General features: G+C 45.3%; 1 protein-coding gene and 1 long non-coding RNA gene across 3 annotated transcripts in view; both read right to left on the bottom strand.

Annotated features, from left to right (window-relative positions):
• Positions 1-16,802, bottom strand: part of LOC142573242 (ATP-binding cassette subfamily C member 4-like) — a 495,730-nt gene that overhangs the window by 201,680 nt on the left and 277,248 nt on the right. The window lies entirely within an intron of this gene.
• Positions 5,319-11,120, bottom strand: LOC142573244 (uncharacterized). Its single transcript, XR_012826260.1, has 3 exons — positions 11,015-11,120; positions 10,590-10,799; positions 5,319-5,402 (listed from the first exon to the last, which is right to left on the bottom strand). It is a non-coding gene; the product is annotated as an uncharacterized LOC142573244 (long non-coding RNA).

Raw genomic sequence — 16,802 nt, forward strand, 5'->3', positions numbered from 1 at the left:
CAAGCACGGGGGACGATGCAGTCGGTAGCGGAGAGTCGGCAGTGACATCGCGAGGCAGGCAATTTGCAGTAGCACGGACAAGGAACATGGAATGCAAAACGGCAGCCTCCCGTTTTCTCAAAACAGCATCGCTCCGGGACTTCATCGCAGGCAGTTGCATATACTCTGGATAGTCTGGAAACACGCTCGGTGCTGCACCTCTTTTACGCTTCCTAGTCTTGCATCCTTCCTTGTAGTCGCCAGGGAGGAAATGTTTGCTGCAAACGACCGGATAGCGTGATGTGGTATTCGGCACCCAGTCCTTTCTGGATATCACTTGCAGCCACTTCACTCTTAAGTCGTTGTCACTAGGAATTTCATGGAATGAAATTCCTGGCACGTTCTGCTTCGCGTCTGATTTGCATCCCGGCACACAGCAGCATGCCATAGCTCTTGGCATACGCGAAACGCTGCGTAAACACAGCGCAAACAATGCACCGACTGATCGCCGCAGCCCTCACACACGCACGTGCCTTGCATGGATGGATGGATGGATGGATGGATGGATATTATGAGCGCCCCCTTTGGAACGGGGCGGTGGGTTGCGCCACCAAGCTCTTGCGACTATACTGCCTAATATCCTACCTAGGTTAAACAATGAAAAAAGGAAAAAAAAAGATCTGAACTACCACGCCCAAATTTTCTGATCCCCTATTGCGAACTGTGCTTTTGTACGTCTCCGTCTTTTGTCGTTTTCCTACTTTTCTTCCACCAATCCTCCAGTCGCCTCTTACTAATGTGTATTGCGGACATGTTTGCTTTACCACTGCTCCCTCTGAACCCAAGGGCTTCAAGGTGGCCAGTGGTGCCTAAATCGAGCGCTGGGTAGACGTCTTCACATTCTAATAAAACATGCTCCGTAGTTTCCCTAGCTTTACGGCAGCAAGTACATGCTTCTTCTTCCTTCTTATATCTCGCTTTATAGGTGCGTGTTCTAAGGCATCCCGTTCTCGCTTCGAAAAGTATTGAGCTTCCCTTTGAGTTATCATAAATGGTTTCTTTCCTGACTTCGTTTTTTTCTCTTAAGTAGTTACTCATGGCAGGTTTCTTTTCCACTGCCGCCACCCATGAGATTAATTCAGCCTCTCTGACTTTCCGCTTGACCTTCTTTGTTGCTGTGTTGTCCACCCCACAGGCCGCATACTTGCTGGTAAGCTTCCTAGTTCTTTTCCTCCACTGTGAATCAATGTTTTTGCTGTATAGATGCCTGAACACTCTCCCAGCCCATTTACTTCCTTCCATATTCCTCAGCCGTTCTGCATACTCAATTTTACTGCGAGCTTCTCTCACTTCAAAACTAGTCCATCCCATATCACCCTGCACAGCTTCATTTGTAGTCTTCCCGTGAGCGCCCAATACGAGGCGACCCACTGACCTTTGGTTCCCGATGAGTCCTGATTGTACCCCTGATTTATAGCAAACAACCGCATTTCCAAAAGTAAGTGCTGGCACCATTACGCCTATCCACATACCTCGGAGGACCTCGTACCTATTGTATCCCCATAGCGCTCTGTGCTTCATTATGGCTGCATTTCTCTTCCCCTTTACTGTTATGGTTTTTTCCTGTGTTTCCCTATATCTATTGCCTTCGTTTATCCATATACCAAGGTATTTATAGTTTGTTGCCCGAGGTATTTCTTGGCCTTGTATCTCCACTGTCTGTTCACTGTTTTAATTGAATACCATAACACCTGATTTTCTAACACTAAATTTCAAACCTAAATTGTTGCCTTCCTGTCCTTCCTGTCCACAGAATAGCCAGACGTTACAAATCACTTTGCTTGTTAGCTAGCAACACAATGTCGTCCGCATAAAATAAACCTGGGAGTTGCTGCTCTATTACTGTATGGGAGATTAAACCCGATATTAATTCCTTCTAGCGCCCTCTCCATCCTCACCATGTACATCATAAACAGCAGCGGGGATAAAGGGCACCCCTGCCTCAGTCCCTTGTTGATATGAACTTTCTCCTCGCTCCTCATCCCTTCCCTTTCAACGCAAACGGTATCTTCTAGGTAAATCTCTCTCGAAAGCTGCAGACAATTGTTACCTAAGCCTTCCCCTTCCAGAAAATCCCACAAAATGTTGGGGTCTACGTTGACGTAGGCACCTGTAATGTCTAAAAAGGCCACATACAACGGTCTGATTTCTGCTTTTGATATTTCAATACACTGAGTAAGAACAAACAAGTTATCATCCAAACGCCTACCTATTCTGAAGCCATTCTGAAGCTATCCCAAAATGTCATTATTCTCTGCGCATGCTTGAAGCTTTAATTTGATAGCCTGCATTGCTAGCCTGTATATTACCGATGTAATGGTCAACGGTCTATACGAGTGAATTCTGTCTTCCTTCCCCTTACCTTTATAAATTAAATTCATTTTACTTTGTGCCAACTGTCTGGTATTCGTCTATCTTCTAAACTTTTTTTTCCACTGCTTTCACGAAAGCTTCCTTACTTTTTGGTCCTAGTTCAATTATCAGCCTAACGGGAACCTCGTCTAGCTCTGTGGCTGTGCGCTTAGGAATTTGCTCTTCCGCTTTCTTCCTGTTTAAATTTGTCAGCACCAGCTCCTTTTCCACTTGGGACTCTTCCATGCTCTTTTTTTTTTCTTCAAATACAACCTCGTCATTGCCTTGGAAAAATTCGGCTGTTGTTTTTCGGATGTAATTTATTGCCGCTTCTCCTTCCAGTCTGTTTTCATCTTCGTCTAGGATATGTTGTTGTATTGTTGTTGACTTCCTGCCTAATAATTTTATGTGATTCCAAAATATTCTAGGTGCGGCCTTCTTTTTCTCACGTATTTCTGACAACCAACGTTCACTTTCACCTTTTAATTTTGCTTGCACCAGTATTTGAACCATAGACTTTTTCTCCCTGTATATTTCCCATTTACTCGTTACTTCATCCGTAGGCAACTGCGCCTTCTTTGTCTGCCTGTTCTCTCGAGAGGCTTTCTGTCGTTCGGCGATCGCTTCTCGTATCTCCTTGTTCCACCAGCTTTTCGGTTTCTTTTTCCTTTCCAACGAACATGTCGTTTCTCTTTCCCCATTTCTGTCGTTCTTACACTTAGAAGCTCACCATATTCCCACACTTTACTTGGCCATTTGCCAAGTTCTTCCTCAACTCTAGTGACTATATTGGCTATTTCTTCAGCGTTCAGATTTGAACTGGCCATTTTGCTCTCCTTGCTCTCTTTCCCAACTACATATCCCATATTCAAAATGATACGTTTATGGTCCCTCCCTATGCTTTTAAACCCTTCCTCATCGATGACCATTTCTCTCAACTTATCATGAATTCCTTCTGTCATCAGAGAGTAATCAATGGTCGATTGCCGGTTTCCCACTTCCCACGAGATCTGTCCTTCACACTTAGGCCCTGTATTGACGATCACGAGGTTATGTTGATCACGAAGGTCCAGCATTGACTTCTCGTTATTGTCGGTATAGCCATCTAAATCCTGTATGTGGGCATTCATGTCACCTAATAGGACAATCTCAGCACCATTCCCGAAACCCTTAATATTAGCGCTTATGCATTCCACTAACTCTTTATTCTTCTCTGTGCAATTATTTCCGGTCCACAAATACGTAACTCTCAGCCAAGTTTCTTTCCCACTCATTGTACCTGATATCCAAAGATGCTCTTGACATTGTGAATTTACTCTTTTCCATTTGGCTCCCTGATGGATGAGCATTCCGACTACCCCTCCCTTTCTTTCCGACTTAGTTCTGTTGCACCCTTCCCAAACATAATTCTCAATAACTGGCGGCTCTTCTGAGTCTCTAAGGTGCGTTTCAGTAGCCGCATACACCCCTATTTGTTCTCTGTGTAACTGCTCCGAAATCTCTGCCCAGTTTTCCTTTCTTCTGCCGCCCTGCATGTTTATGTAGCCTATTGCATGGCGAGCTCTTTTTCTTCTTTTCCTCCTTTTTCTGTTATCTACGGCGATGCTCTTCTGATGTTTCCCTAGGGGACCTTCTTCATTACTACCTACTCTGACCTCCTGAGCGCCCGCAGGCCCCCTAAAAAAGCAACAGCGCGACCCCCACGTCGCCAGCCCACTTCTCGTGCTAGCCTGTAATTGAAGTGGATCCCATCTCGTTTAAAACCACCACAACTTCTCACTTCCCTGTTTACTTCGACAACCTCGAAGCCTTTCTCTCGGCTCATTTTCCATATTGCCTCATTGGCAGCCATTACGGCTCTTTGTACGTGACTGTCACGCACAGGCACCTCCGGCACCGTGCACACCACGATCTGCACCTGAGGGGATAGCTCGCGCAAGTCGTCCACCCCCTTCGCAAAGCGCTGGGCGAGTCCTGGCCCTTTCCTGTTTAGGACGTCATTTAGCCCACCTGCTACTATGACGAGGTTGCGCACGTGGGCATTTTCCGTGAGCTTTTCTTTTGCTCGCTCCATGACAGAACCCAGTGTGCTCCCTGGAAATGTCCCTACTGCCACTGTTTTGTCGCGTTTCACCCTCTCCACAATTGCTTTTGAGCAGCCAGCCAGGTTTGAATCGCCAGCGATTATCACCCTTTCACTCTGTTCTACCTCTTCCTGCTTCCCTTTGTCATTTTCCGTGTGAATCGGACTCGACAAGGGGCATTGTCCCCTGGGCTCCTGCTTTTTCCACGTAGCGGCCTCAAGGTAGGTGCTGCTCTTTTCAGCTAACCCTTCATCACCCTGCCTGCGTTCCACGTATTTCTCTGACCCTGCCGCGCCTGTCGCGTCGGGGGTCTGCGTTCCATTGTCACGCACATTCTCGGTCGCAATGGCGGCCCTGTTCAGCTTTTCCTAGGCTGCTTCAAGTCTCTTTTCAAGTACCTTCCGTGCCTCACGCCCCGTTTAGCTCATTTTTGAGCTCTTGCACCTGTTTGAGAAGCTCTTCCACCGCGCGGTGAAGAAATTGAACAAGAGCGGGCACTCTCATAGAGCCCGGCGCGCGAATTGACGGTAGCGGCTCCAAGCCGCCAGCCACCTTAACCACACTTCCGGTTTCAGTTTTGGACGCGCGCGTTTTGAACGCTAGCTGGAACGTGTTACGCTGGCGGCGCTAATTGGCGCGGCGCATTTTCTTTCTTTTTTTTGCTTCTACTGCTCAACTGCACGTGGTTTTGGTGCGAAATTGTTTTATTATTAAGCAAAAATGATGGCGAACGACCTTTACAAGCCTCCATCGAATCTGTACCACGTACAGTTTTATAAAGTAGATGCAAGACGCCTTTCGTAATGAGAAAATCTTTATTTTACTCTATATGAGTGCTCTTTACGGGCTTTTTGTGCATTCATCCAACGTTGTGGCACCGGGTAAGCAGCAGTAGTTCACGTACGAAGGTCCGCCGGAAGGCGTCAGCTGAAAAAAAGCAAATTACAAGCATGTGTAATTTTGCTATTAACACCTTATAGGAACAGTGCGTGTACAGTCGAAACGTGCTAAAGTGGTGAGTGGGCAGCATTAGTTAGTTAGCTAGTTGGAGTTTGATGGCGCAAAGGCTACTCGGGCCTGCGCCAGTCACAAGGCAATAGAAAACGCAACGTTAAAGCAGGTAAAACTGCGTTACATTATAGTTGGTTTAAATAAGCAGTGGTCTCTAAAACGTGAAGCAAGTTAGTAAATGGCACTAGCGGGTCATCTGCCAGTATTGGGGCAGGGTGTAAAGGTGTACGTAAGTTATACAGGTTGTGTAAAAGCTTCCGAGTCTGTTTCGATGTGTGGACATGTGCATCACTGTAAGACGTTCATGAAATTTTTAGCAAGTTGGCGGGTTTTCATTGCGAAGGAGAAAATTTTTGTGTTTAAGAGTGTGTGTCCAACCCGAACCCGACACAACTTCAGCTCATGGAACCGCTGCTAGTGAGTTCACGACTTCCACTCGCCAATTACGGTTTGTATAAGATGTAGCTTGTTGCTTATACAATGGTTCCTTTCGTGTTGCCATTTTGACCTCAAGGGCTTCCGAATTGCACTGATACTATCTTTATATGGAAGTGTTGTCTTTGTTATGTCTTTGTACGCTGCCTTTGATGCGCTCCTATCCGCTGCTTCATTACCCAATATCCCAACATGCCTTAATTGGTACCCAGCATAACCTAATTGATATGGCGTATTTGTTTGACGTTACCATGTTTAAAATATCCCCTAACAGGGTTTCACATTCATATTTCACGTGTAGATCCTCATTTCATGTGTAGATTTCATGTGAGGAAAGGCCATACGTATCTCGAGTTCTTGCTGGATTAGATGATATGTTGTAGAGCAACGTTTCTTGTACCTACATTAATGGTTATCCAGCAGGTTCTCAGTTTCAAGGATGTATGTCTCTCTTATGTTTATAATGACTTCATAAGCGTTGAAACACAGCTTGTGAGTGCCATAGGTGCGTAGCTTGTTGCTGTTGTAGGATGCTGTACAGCTTTCAAGAAAGGGATTATAATGGCTTTCTGCCACTCATTCGGCATTTTTCCCGCTTCCCAGATTTTGTTGGAAATACGAAGCAATGTTTCAAATGCTTTAGGGTGTAGTTGAGCGAGCATTGTGTAATGTATTCTGTCCGGACCACGCGCTGCTTTTTTTTCGACAGTAGTGAGCACTCTGTTGCCTTCCGAGAGTCTTAAGGGGTCATTATACGATCTCTCTTAACTCTCTGTCGTCGGAAGCTTTAGTTTGTTTTTGGTGATTGCTTATATTTCTGAAATGTAGCAATAGTTTACTGAGCGTGATATGTCATGGAAATGAAGCCTTAATATGTCTGCTTGATTGAGAGCAGATTGGGTGAGAGAATAAACACGAGTTAATGACATCTTAGTTGATGTCCTGATGACATGATGTCCTGAGTTGACATCCTGATGACCAGGAAGTCGAAAGCTTCTATGAAGACGTGGAATCAGCAATGGGTAGAGTGAAAAATAAATACACTATACTAATGGGCGACTTTAATGCCAAGGTAGGCAAGAAGCAGGCTGGAGACAAGGCAGTGGGGGAATATGGCATAGGCACTAGGAATAGCAGGGGAGAGTTTTTAGTAGACTTTGCAGAACAAAATAATATGAGGATAATGAATACCGTCTTCCGCAAGCAGGACAGCCGAAAGCGGACCTGGAGGAGCCCTAACGGCGAGACTAGAAATGAAATAGACTTCATACTCTGCGCTAACCCTGGCATCATGCAAGATGTGGACGTGCTCGGCAAGGTGCGCTGCAGTGACCACAGGATGGTAAGAACTCGCATTAGCCTAGACCTGAGGAGGGAACGGAAGAAAATGGTACATAAGAAGCCGAATAATGCGTTAGCGGTAAGAGGGAAAATAGAGGAATTCCAGATAAAGCTACAGAACAGGTATTCGGCTTTAACTCCGGAAGAGGACGTTAGTGTTGAAGCAATGAACGACAATCTTGAGGGCATCATTAAGGAGTGTGCAATGGGAGTCGGTGGTAACTCCGTCAGGCAGGATACCAGCAAACTATCGCAGGAGACGAAAGATCTGATCAAGAAACGCCAACGTATGAAAGCATCTAACCCTACAGCTAGAATAGAACTGGCAGAACTTTCGAAGTTAATCAACAAGCGTAAGACAGCTGACATAAGGAACTATAATATGGATAGAATTGAACATGCTCTCAGGAACGGAGGAAGCCTAGAAACAGTGAAGAAGAAACTCGGAATTGGCAAGAATCAGATGTATGCGTTAAGAGACAAAGCCGCCAATATCATTACCAATATGGATGAGATAGTTCAAGTGGCTGAGGATTTCTATAGAGATTTATACAGTACCAGTGGCACCCTCGACGATAATGGAAGAGAAATTAGTCCAGAGCAATTCGAAATCCCAAAGGTAACGCCGGAAGAAGTAAAGAAAGCCTTGAGAGATATGCAAAGGGGGAAGGCAGCTGGGGACGATCAGGTAACAACAGATTTGTTGAAGGATGGTGGACAGATTGTTCTAGAGAAACTGGCCACCCTGTATACGCAATGCCTCATGACCTCGAGCGTACCGGAATCTTGGAAGAACGCTAACATAATCCTAATCCATAAGAAAGGGGACGCCAAAGACTTGAAAAATTATAGACTGAACAGCTTACTGTCCGTGGCCTACAAACTATTTACTAAGGTAATCGCAAATAGAATCAGGAACACCTTATACTTCTGTCAGGCAAAGAACCAGGCAGGATTCCGTAAAGGCTACTCAACAATAGATCATATCCACACTATCAATCAGGTGATAGAGAAATGTGCGGAATATAACCAACCCTTATATATAGCTTTCATTGATTACGAGAAAGCGTTTGATTCTGTCGAAACCTCAGCAGTCATAGAGGCATTACGGAATCAGGGTGTAGACTAGCCGTATGTAAATATACTGAAAGATATCTATAGCGGCTCCACAGCCACCGTAGTCCTCCATAAAGCAAGCAACAAAATCCCAATAAAGAAAGGCGTCAGGCAGGGAGATGCGATATCTCCAATGCTATTCACGACGTGTTTACAGGAGGTATTCAGAGACCTGGATTGGGAATAATTGGGGATCAAAGTTAATGGATAATACCTTAGTAACTTGCGATTCGCTGATGATATTGCCTTGCTTAGTAACTCAGAGGACCAATTGCAATGCATGCTCACTGACCTGGAGAGGCAAAGCAGAAGAGTGGGTCTAAAAATTAATCTGCAGAAAACTAAAGTAATGCTCAACAGTCTCGGAAGAGAACAGCAATTTACAATAGACAGCGAGGCACTGGAAGTCGTAAGGGAATACATCTACTTAGGGCAGGTAGTGACGGCGGATCCGGATCATGAGACGGAAATAATCAGAAGAATAAGAATGGGCTGGAGTGCGTTTGGCAGGCAGTCCCAAATCATGAACAGCAGGTTGCCGTTATCCCTCAAGAGAAAAGTATATAACAGCTGTGTCTTACCAGTACTCACCTACGGGGCAGAAACCTGGAGGCTTACGAGAAGGGTTCTACTCAAATTGAGGACGACGCAACGAGCTATGGAAAGAAGAATGATAGGTGTAACGTTAAGGGATAAGAAAAGAGCAGATTGGGTGAGGGAACAAACGCGAGTTAATGGCATCTTAGTTGAAATCAAGAAAAAGAAATGGGCATGGGCAGGACATGTAATGAGGAGGGAAGATAACCGATGGTCATTAAGGGTTACGGACTGGATCCCAAGGGAAGGGAAGCGTAGCAGCGGGCGGCAGAAAGTTAGGTGGGCGGATGAGATTAAGAAGTTTGCAGGCATGGCATGGCCACAATTAGTACATGACCGCGGTTGTTGGAGAAGTATGGGAGAGGCCTTTGCCCTGCAGTGGGTGTAACCAGGCTGATGATGATGATGATGATGATGACAAATGGGTTGCCGCACAGCAATCGAGTGACTCGGGCATCTGCTGCTGCGGCCAACAGAGCGACATGAACTTTCCTGCATTTTAACCTGTACGTTTCCTCTTGTTCTTTCAGTGGCCGCTGATGTGTCGCTCAGACTTGGTGCCCCACTTTCACTCAATACGGACTTGGTCGGTTTGATTTGTGGGCATCGCTTTCGACAGCCAGATTTCCGGGCCTTTCTACCCGCGTGGCTATCAACTTCATACACTTCGGACCACGTAATCACGAACGCTGGTCTACTTTCACGCCAAATCATGGCCGAGGAAGGCCACAAGCAAATGTTGCACATGGCCGCAGCAGGAAAGGACGGGATGGGGAGCACCAATCACGGTGCGTGTAAATTCAGAGTCTATGTTGCTGTGCGGACTGCAGGAGCAGGTACTTGCCTCGAGAGGCTGGTTCCGAATGCAACTGACCATGGCTCCCACATACGAGAAATGTAACACGGTGACGAGTACCAAGTCGGACCGAAGTGAAAGAAGATTCCGCAAGGAATCACTTCAATGTAGCTTGCGCAAAAACACAGGTTGTCGAGCAAGAATAGCGATCCTGAACGAGACTAGGAATTAAATATGGTAATGAGAAAACTTGCATTTAAGAAAGAGTCCACTCTACCATGCAAGCACTGAAGGCAAGAAACATTATGAAAAGTCAAATGCTACATAGCACACGGTGCAAAGGTTAATGCAAGACACACGCCGCTGCCACATCAGCTTTTTCAGGAGAGTAATTACACATGGCAACGTACACTAGAAAATACTTCGCTAGAATAGCAGCTTGGGCTTGTTGGTTTCCCCTCCTCATGTTAACAGCACAAAACGTAGATGGGACACGAGGTGAGAAGACGGCACCACAAGCGCTTGTGGTGTCGCCTTCTGGTCTCGTGTCCCGTCTACGTTTTGCGCTGTGAACACCGGGATAGAAAATACTGCTACATATACCTTACGCTACTAGACAATGACTGGTATTAAGTATGAGCAAAGAATCAGTTGACCTTTATCTTGGATGAGGAAGAGGAGTGGTTTCTAAGAATAATGGGCAATGGAAAGCTGAATAAGGAACGGCACGCCGACGGAACCCCTTTGGCCAGCGTCGTCCGTGCTTGTTTAGAGGTTGCAGGTGCATCTGAGCACGCAAAATATTTTTCTTCAGGCACCTGGATGAGTCAGCCAATATCCGTGCTGGTGGTGGCAGAGGCTCTTTTCACTCTTGAGACTGTCGTCTGCAGACTTGAAATATCATCGAAGTACTTCTGGATCGACTTCTTTGTTCGTGGTGTTGAAGCATTGCAAGTTTGGCTCCAACGCCTTCCTGTTGATGTAGATGGGGGCTCCTGTGATGATGACTAAGATGTGCTTGGTGCAGACTGTTGGAGCAGAACAGTGACGCATGAGATACAGCACAGATTAGCCAAAGTAATGTAGTGCTTTCTTTTATGTTTTATAATTAGTTAAATAGGATAAACCGTAAATATGAACACACATTCATATCATCTGCTACAAACAAATGAGGTGTATCAAGACTAGCAAGCCAATACAGCATATTTCAAGCATGTTTACTTCTCAACCCGGTAATATTTACCTTGTAGGAGCAGCAAAAGTCCACACAATAGCCTTGTTGTAGCAGGCAGTAGTTTATCTTTAGCGCATGGAGTCTATTGCTCTACTCTGATGCCGTCCTCTCTATTGCATGTCTGGAAAAACAATTTTCACTGCATCAGAAACTAAAAAAAAAGAACAACACAATTTTGCAATTTGATATGCAAAAAGGCGTCACATATACATTGAAACGGCTTGTGACTCCAGAACACAAGCAAATGTGAACTGTTTGTTCTAGGGTACTTAAGCAGCATGTTAAGTAAAAAAAAATATTGCCACTGTCCCTAAAATTGATGTCTGCCTGACTACAATGCATGTCAACAGCTTGGGTATTATTAGGATTACAATGAGAATATTTTTGCGCTTATACGCAATAGAAGAGATCACACCGCAAGTTCCACAAGCAAATGCATGAAAGACATGAAGCTATTAGAAATGATGCATTTTTTCTCAGCACGAATATGATGCACCGCTTCACTACGGCAAAAATAATTGTTCTTAAGGAAACCAAAGTGAACAGAAAGAACATTAGGAACCAACAGGAACAAAATAAGTGTGAATTATCATGCGTGCAAATGTTTAATACATTTATATCACTAGATTCACTTCAGTTTACCAAAAGGCTATTCGGTTTTGCGTACGAAAGAAGTTGCCGGTGCACTCTAAAAAGATATGGGTGACTGAGTAAGCCTACTCAGTCACCCATGGCTGCGGCTACAACGCGACGAAAAACGTGACCCGCGTTCCGATGTCACTCTCTCATTCGTGACTGTGTGTATAACGATGGCCTCGCAAGTGAAACTTTATTTCTGAATCAACAACGGATTGTCCTCACGGGCCATATGTAATGCCGCACCTAGTTCGTTAACTTGTCTCCAGCTATAAGTTAACGAGAGGAATATTACATAGCGGTCGAAGCATGTTAAACGACTCACCGGTATTGCCGTCTCCAGTCGCAGTAGAATCCGGCTCCCCTTTCGATGCAGACATGTTCCGCGTGGTTCACAACCGAAACTCACCTTTCGAGCTTACGTCTCCCCTCGCGAAGCCATCACTGTACCCCAAGTTACACAACGTGTGTTATCGAAGCGCAATAAACTGATTTTAGCACAAAATAAGCAACCAGTTTCAGTGTTCGAACCAATGAATCGTTGCCTGCCGCGCACGCGAACGTAGTTGCGAAAATTTAAATCAAGGTCACGTGGGTGGTCGATGATGCTGAAGGTTATTTTGCATTTGCAATGGCAAAAAAAAAAAAACAGAGCAAATACTCTGAGCGCAATGCATAATTAGGAATAATAATTTTTGTACTGTTTGTCATGTAATAAAAACGCTTCGATTATCGTGGGAGAAAGTTGTAGGGTTAAGCTACAGCCCATCAAGAGGGAGATACTGCGCTCGCGGGGGAACCTTACTAATTGGTGTACTATGCCGGTTTTGTTTTTTTCTTTAGCAGCGCCGCGCGGCCGATTCTCTCGCTCTGTGCGGCCACTCTCGAGCGTGCGGGTCCTCGGGTCGCGTGGCGAAAGCGTCTGGCTCGTCTGGGGAACCGCTAGCTTGTTGCTAGGCGACGCAAGAAAAGTAAGTCGCAAAGTATACGTTAACCTATATGTAAAACTTTTTCATTTTTAGTGGGAAAGAACAAAAAAAAAGACAACGTCTGTTAAGCTCATTTCACATTCTCGATTGCTCGCGGTCACACAATGCGAAAGGTGGCGGCCAAACGGCGCCAGCCGCGTCCCGGGCCCATCTGCACGAATGAAGTGCGCGGACGCCGTGCGCACACGAACCTGGCTTTCGACAGAGAGCTGCGCATCGTGGTTGCCGCAGACGAGGGAGATCTTCCATCAAACTGAATGGCGGCAGTCGCTCAAAACGCATGCGGATTTACGGGTAACTTGAGACGCGTCGTTTATTCTTTGTTTATTTCATTATTTCATTTCTTTATTTGACTGGATAAAGAGTGGTTCTGAGAACCACATGGTGACCGATGCGTCATTGTCAAACGAATTATGCTTGCAACGAATATATTTTTATACGTGTTCAAGCTGAAGTGCACCCGTTTCTTCTTCCTTGTTACAATGTTGATAAGAATGCTGGATTAGCATGTACGAAACAGTATTTCGATGTCGTCTGAAAAGTACTGTCGTGTGAACCATTGTGTGTGTATATATATATAAATATATATATATATATATATATATATGTATATATATATATTTCAACTGGTTCATATTATTATTAGTCAATAACGTTGAGTCGAGAACTGCTCATTTTCCAAGCACGCGCGACTGTGCTTTCTATATGGGCCTGTCCTCCCACGGTGATTTAACTGAAAGATTAAATCATCCCCGCGGGAGGTAGGCAGAAGCAAAGTTCCTGGCAACTCCCTGCAACCGCGCGACCCTCCCCCCGCCCATGCGCGCCCCACCGCACGCGGCCGCCTTGGGACGGCCGACGGCACCCGAAGGGAGTAGGGCAGCTCTCTTCCTCCGTTGGACTGAAGCCTTGAAAAAAGTATTCACTTGCCACCGTAGCCTAATTGTATATACAATTGCCAATAAACTTGTTCGTTTATTTTGCAGACTTCAGTTCTTAGGGCGCTGAACAATAATTATAAAATTGGCGAGCGCGCAACAGGGAAATTTAGCTACAGCCAAGCGATGATAAATTAACTACGTACATAAGCCCAATGCTACGCACAACGACGTGAAAATCAAATGCTTTTTTCGCGCTGTAAGCTCGCCGGTGAGAACAGTCACGCTTCCCGAAGAGTGCACGCGCATCCCTTGGGATCGGGGCCGGCCTTGTTGACATCGTCCGCACCGATTACAAATTCCTCAGCTCAATAAAGGCTGATTTTGCGGGTAAGGCGTACGCAAACTAGTAAAAACATCGACAAGGTTTTAAGCCACAAAGCTTGTGATAATAACCGACCTTTTTACAGCGCGACGAACAGCTTGCGATGCGCGTCTTTTAGCCCATAAACCCCCTTTCTCCACTTGGCACCAGGGTTGCCAGATGGCCACAACAAAATATAGCCAAATGATCTCAAAATGTAGCCCAAAAATAGGGAAACCCAAACTTTTTGTGAGCGGAAAGTAGCTAAAAATATCGCAAGAACGTTTGATGATGTTCTGTAAATATCTTATAGATGGTGAAAATGGTGTCGAAGTCTCACCACGTATTTCCGGCTTTAAAGTTACTTCCGCCACATTCAACCAGCGCATAACTGGCCTCAAGATCTGCGTAAACAATTGTAGTAATACTTCACACCCACACTTGGATCTGCACACTATTTATTGCTACAATGAACCCAAGGATTTGTTTTCCGGTTTACTCCCGGCGTTATTCGAATTTATTGAGCCATGCTCTGAGCTAACTTTTGTTCACGCCTCGCTGTTGCCGAAGCACTTTTCTATAAGAGTCGGGCAAAATACTTCCAGCTCCGATCTCGAGGATCAGCTTCGGCTGTTCACGATCGTGTGACCGAGAGGCGGCCCGAGCTCAAGACAGTGTGTCAGAACGGAACAAAAAAAAAAACGAAACAAAACAATATTTTTGACCGGAACGAAAACGTAACCGACACGCTATTTGGCTTTTTTTGTTTCGGAGTTAAACCGAAATATTTTTGGGCGGTTTTCGGTTCAAGCGGAAGGTCCGAAACAGTCGACGTCAGGCACCCTCAGGATTGGCGAGTCCCTCAGGTCCCTGCATCAGCGGGTAACTCAGCCAGCAAGCGATAGCCGCTCGAGCACTCTGCTAATCTAAGCCTGGCACTCGGTGCACTAGCAGATCGGCATAGCACAAAAGCAAAGGTTCGCACGCTGAAGAGCTTAATAATTTCTTTTTCTACGGGTACAAGGCTTTGTTACCGAAGTTTTATTTGCGCTTTATCGGAACAGCGGTCTCGTATTTCGGCGAGTACACTCGGTGACGGGCTGCTTCTTAGATCATGCTGAGTGCCTTGGGTGAAAGAACCTAATTCTAAGAATTCATAAATCAGTTATCTTGAAAAATAAATACTGTTTTAATCGTTACTTTGAGCCGAAGTTTTCTGCCAGTTTTCATTAAACTTTATTGTCTTTCTCTGTTATTAGTTTTTTTTCACTTAAAAAAGCTCTATTCCGGTTCTGCTCCGGAACGAAAGATCCATAACGGTTAATAACGGTTTCAGTTAGCATGCAGAAAACTTCGGAGCAAAGTAACGATTAAAACAGTATTTATTTTTCAAGATAACTGAATTACGAATTCTTAGAATTCAGTGCTTCGACTCAAGGCACTCAGCATGATCTAAGAAGTACACTTTTACATATTCTGGTGCAGTCGGCTGTATACAATCCAAGCCAGCGAAAGACTGCCTCGCGTTCACGAAGTACGTGCTCCCTGGAGAACCGCCAGTCGATCTCCCCGTCGTCGTGACGACAGGTGAGCGCGTGTCTATCGTTCTGCAGAAGGCTTCAGTGTCTTCGGACGAACTCTTAGAAAAAGGGTTCGTGACGATAAACCTTCAAGTCTCCCTTTTAAACCGCCTTGTGCTATCACAAGCAGAGATGTCAGTCGTATCGGAGTCAACTTACCATTAAGATCTCTCCGTTATGCTTCAGGCGATTCAACTCCAACAAAAGCAAGTTTTACAGCAAAATGAAATGCTTCAGACTCTTGTCTCGGCTCTGAGCCTCAAAGAAAGCGTTCCTACAAAGGTTGCGGAACCTGAACCCTTTGATGGTTTGTCGCGGAATCCAGAAGCTTGGATTGCGTCCTTTGAATACGCCTGTCGACAAAACGGCTGGGACACAGATGCAAGAAGAGTGAAGCATATGCTGCTTTTCTAAATGGCATCGCAAGAAAATGGTACAATCTACGTATCACGTAACATCAGTGTGATGCATGGAGTACGTGGAAGGAGAGCTTCATCTTGTCATTCTATGGCAGTCCGCTTGAGCGATGGGATCAAGCTATACCTGGAGGTCTGGAGCAGTGCTCGAGTATTTCTTCGAAAAGCATCGACTACTTCAACTTGCAGAGCCGGAAGTTCCATTTAAATCCTTTATAACGGTCATAATGCATGACCTACCTCGGGAAATGCAACGAAAAATTCAAGCTGCAGCACCAAAAACTATGGAGGCTTTGCTGGAGTCACTACAAGTGATCGCCTGCCATTGAACGGAGAGACCGACAAAGCCGCTTTGGGATGTCCGAGGGGCAGAAGAATCTAGAAACGGAGAGTTTCATGAACAGTTACCACAGAATGGTTACCAAGAGAGAAGTCACCATCGTTCGTTGCATGCCGCGGAAAGAGAGTCTGAGAAACGCAGTTTGCTTAGATTGAACAAAATACTAATAAATGAGGGTTCTCAGTCTGACCCTATGACAAAAAGGAGACTGTTTCTTTGATTTCTGCGAGTTTATTACATATAGGAATTGAGGTTAATGGACCACGTACAAGAGCACTTATAGACAGCGGAGCTTCTGTATCCATTCTTAAGAAAAGCAACCCAAACCCGCAAGATGTATGCCAAGGGAGATCAGTTCTTGTGCGTGGGTATGATGGAAGGAAGAGAGAGTATTGTGAGTGGGCACGCCTGAAAGTAAAGTACCATTCTAAAGAGACCGAAGTGGTTCCGTTAGTTTTAGAAATTGTGGAGTACGACTTTCTCCTATCTCGTCCGGACATGAAGTTGTTGAGACTAAATATTTATTGGGACGATACGGTGTCTGTTGATCAAGAGGCTGATCAAACAGATTAGGGACAAAAAGAAGGCCGCCTA

The sequence above is a fragment of the Dermacentor variabilis genome, chromosome 2 (genome assembly GCF_050947875.1).
Source record: "Dermacentor variabilis isolate Ectoservices chromosome 2, ASM5094787v1, whole genome shotgun sequence".
Taxonomy (NCBI): Eukaryota; Metazoa; Arthropoda; class Arachnida; order Ixodida; family Ixodidae; genus Dermacentor; species Dermacentor variabilis.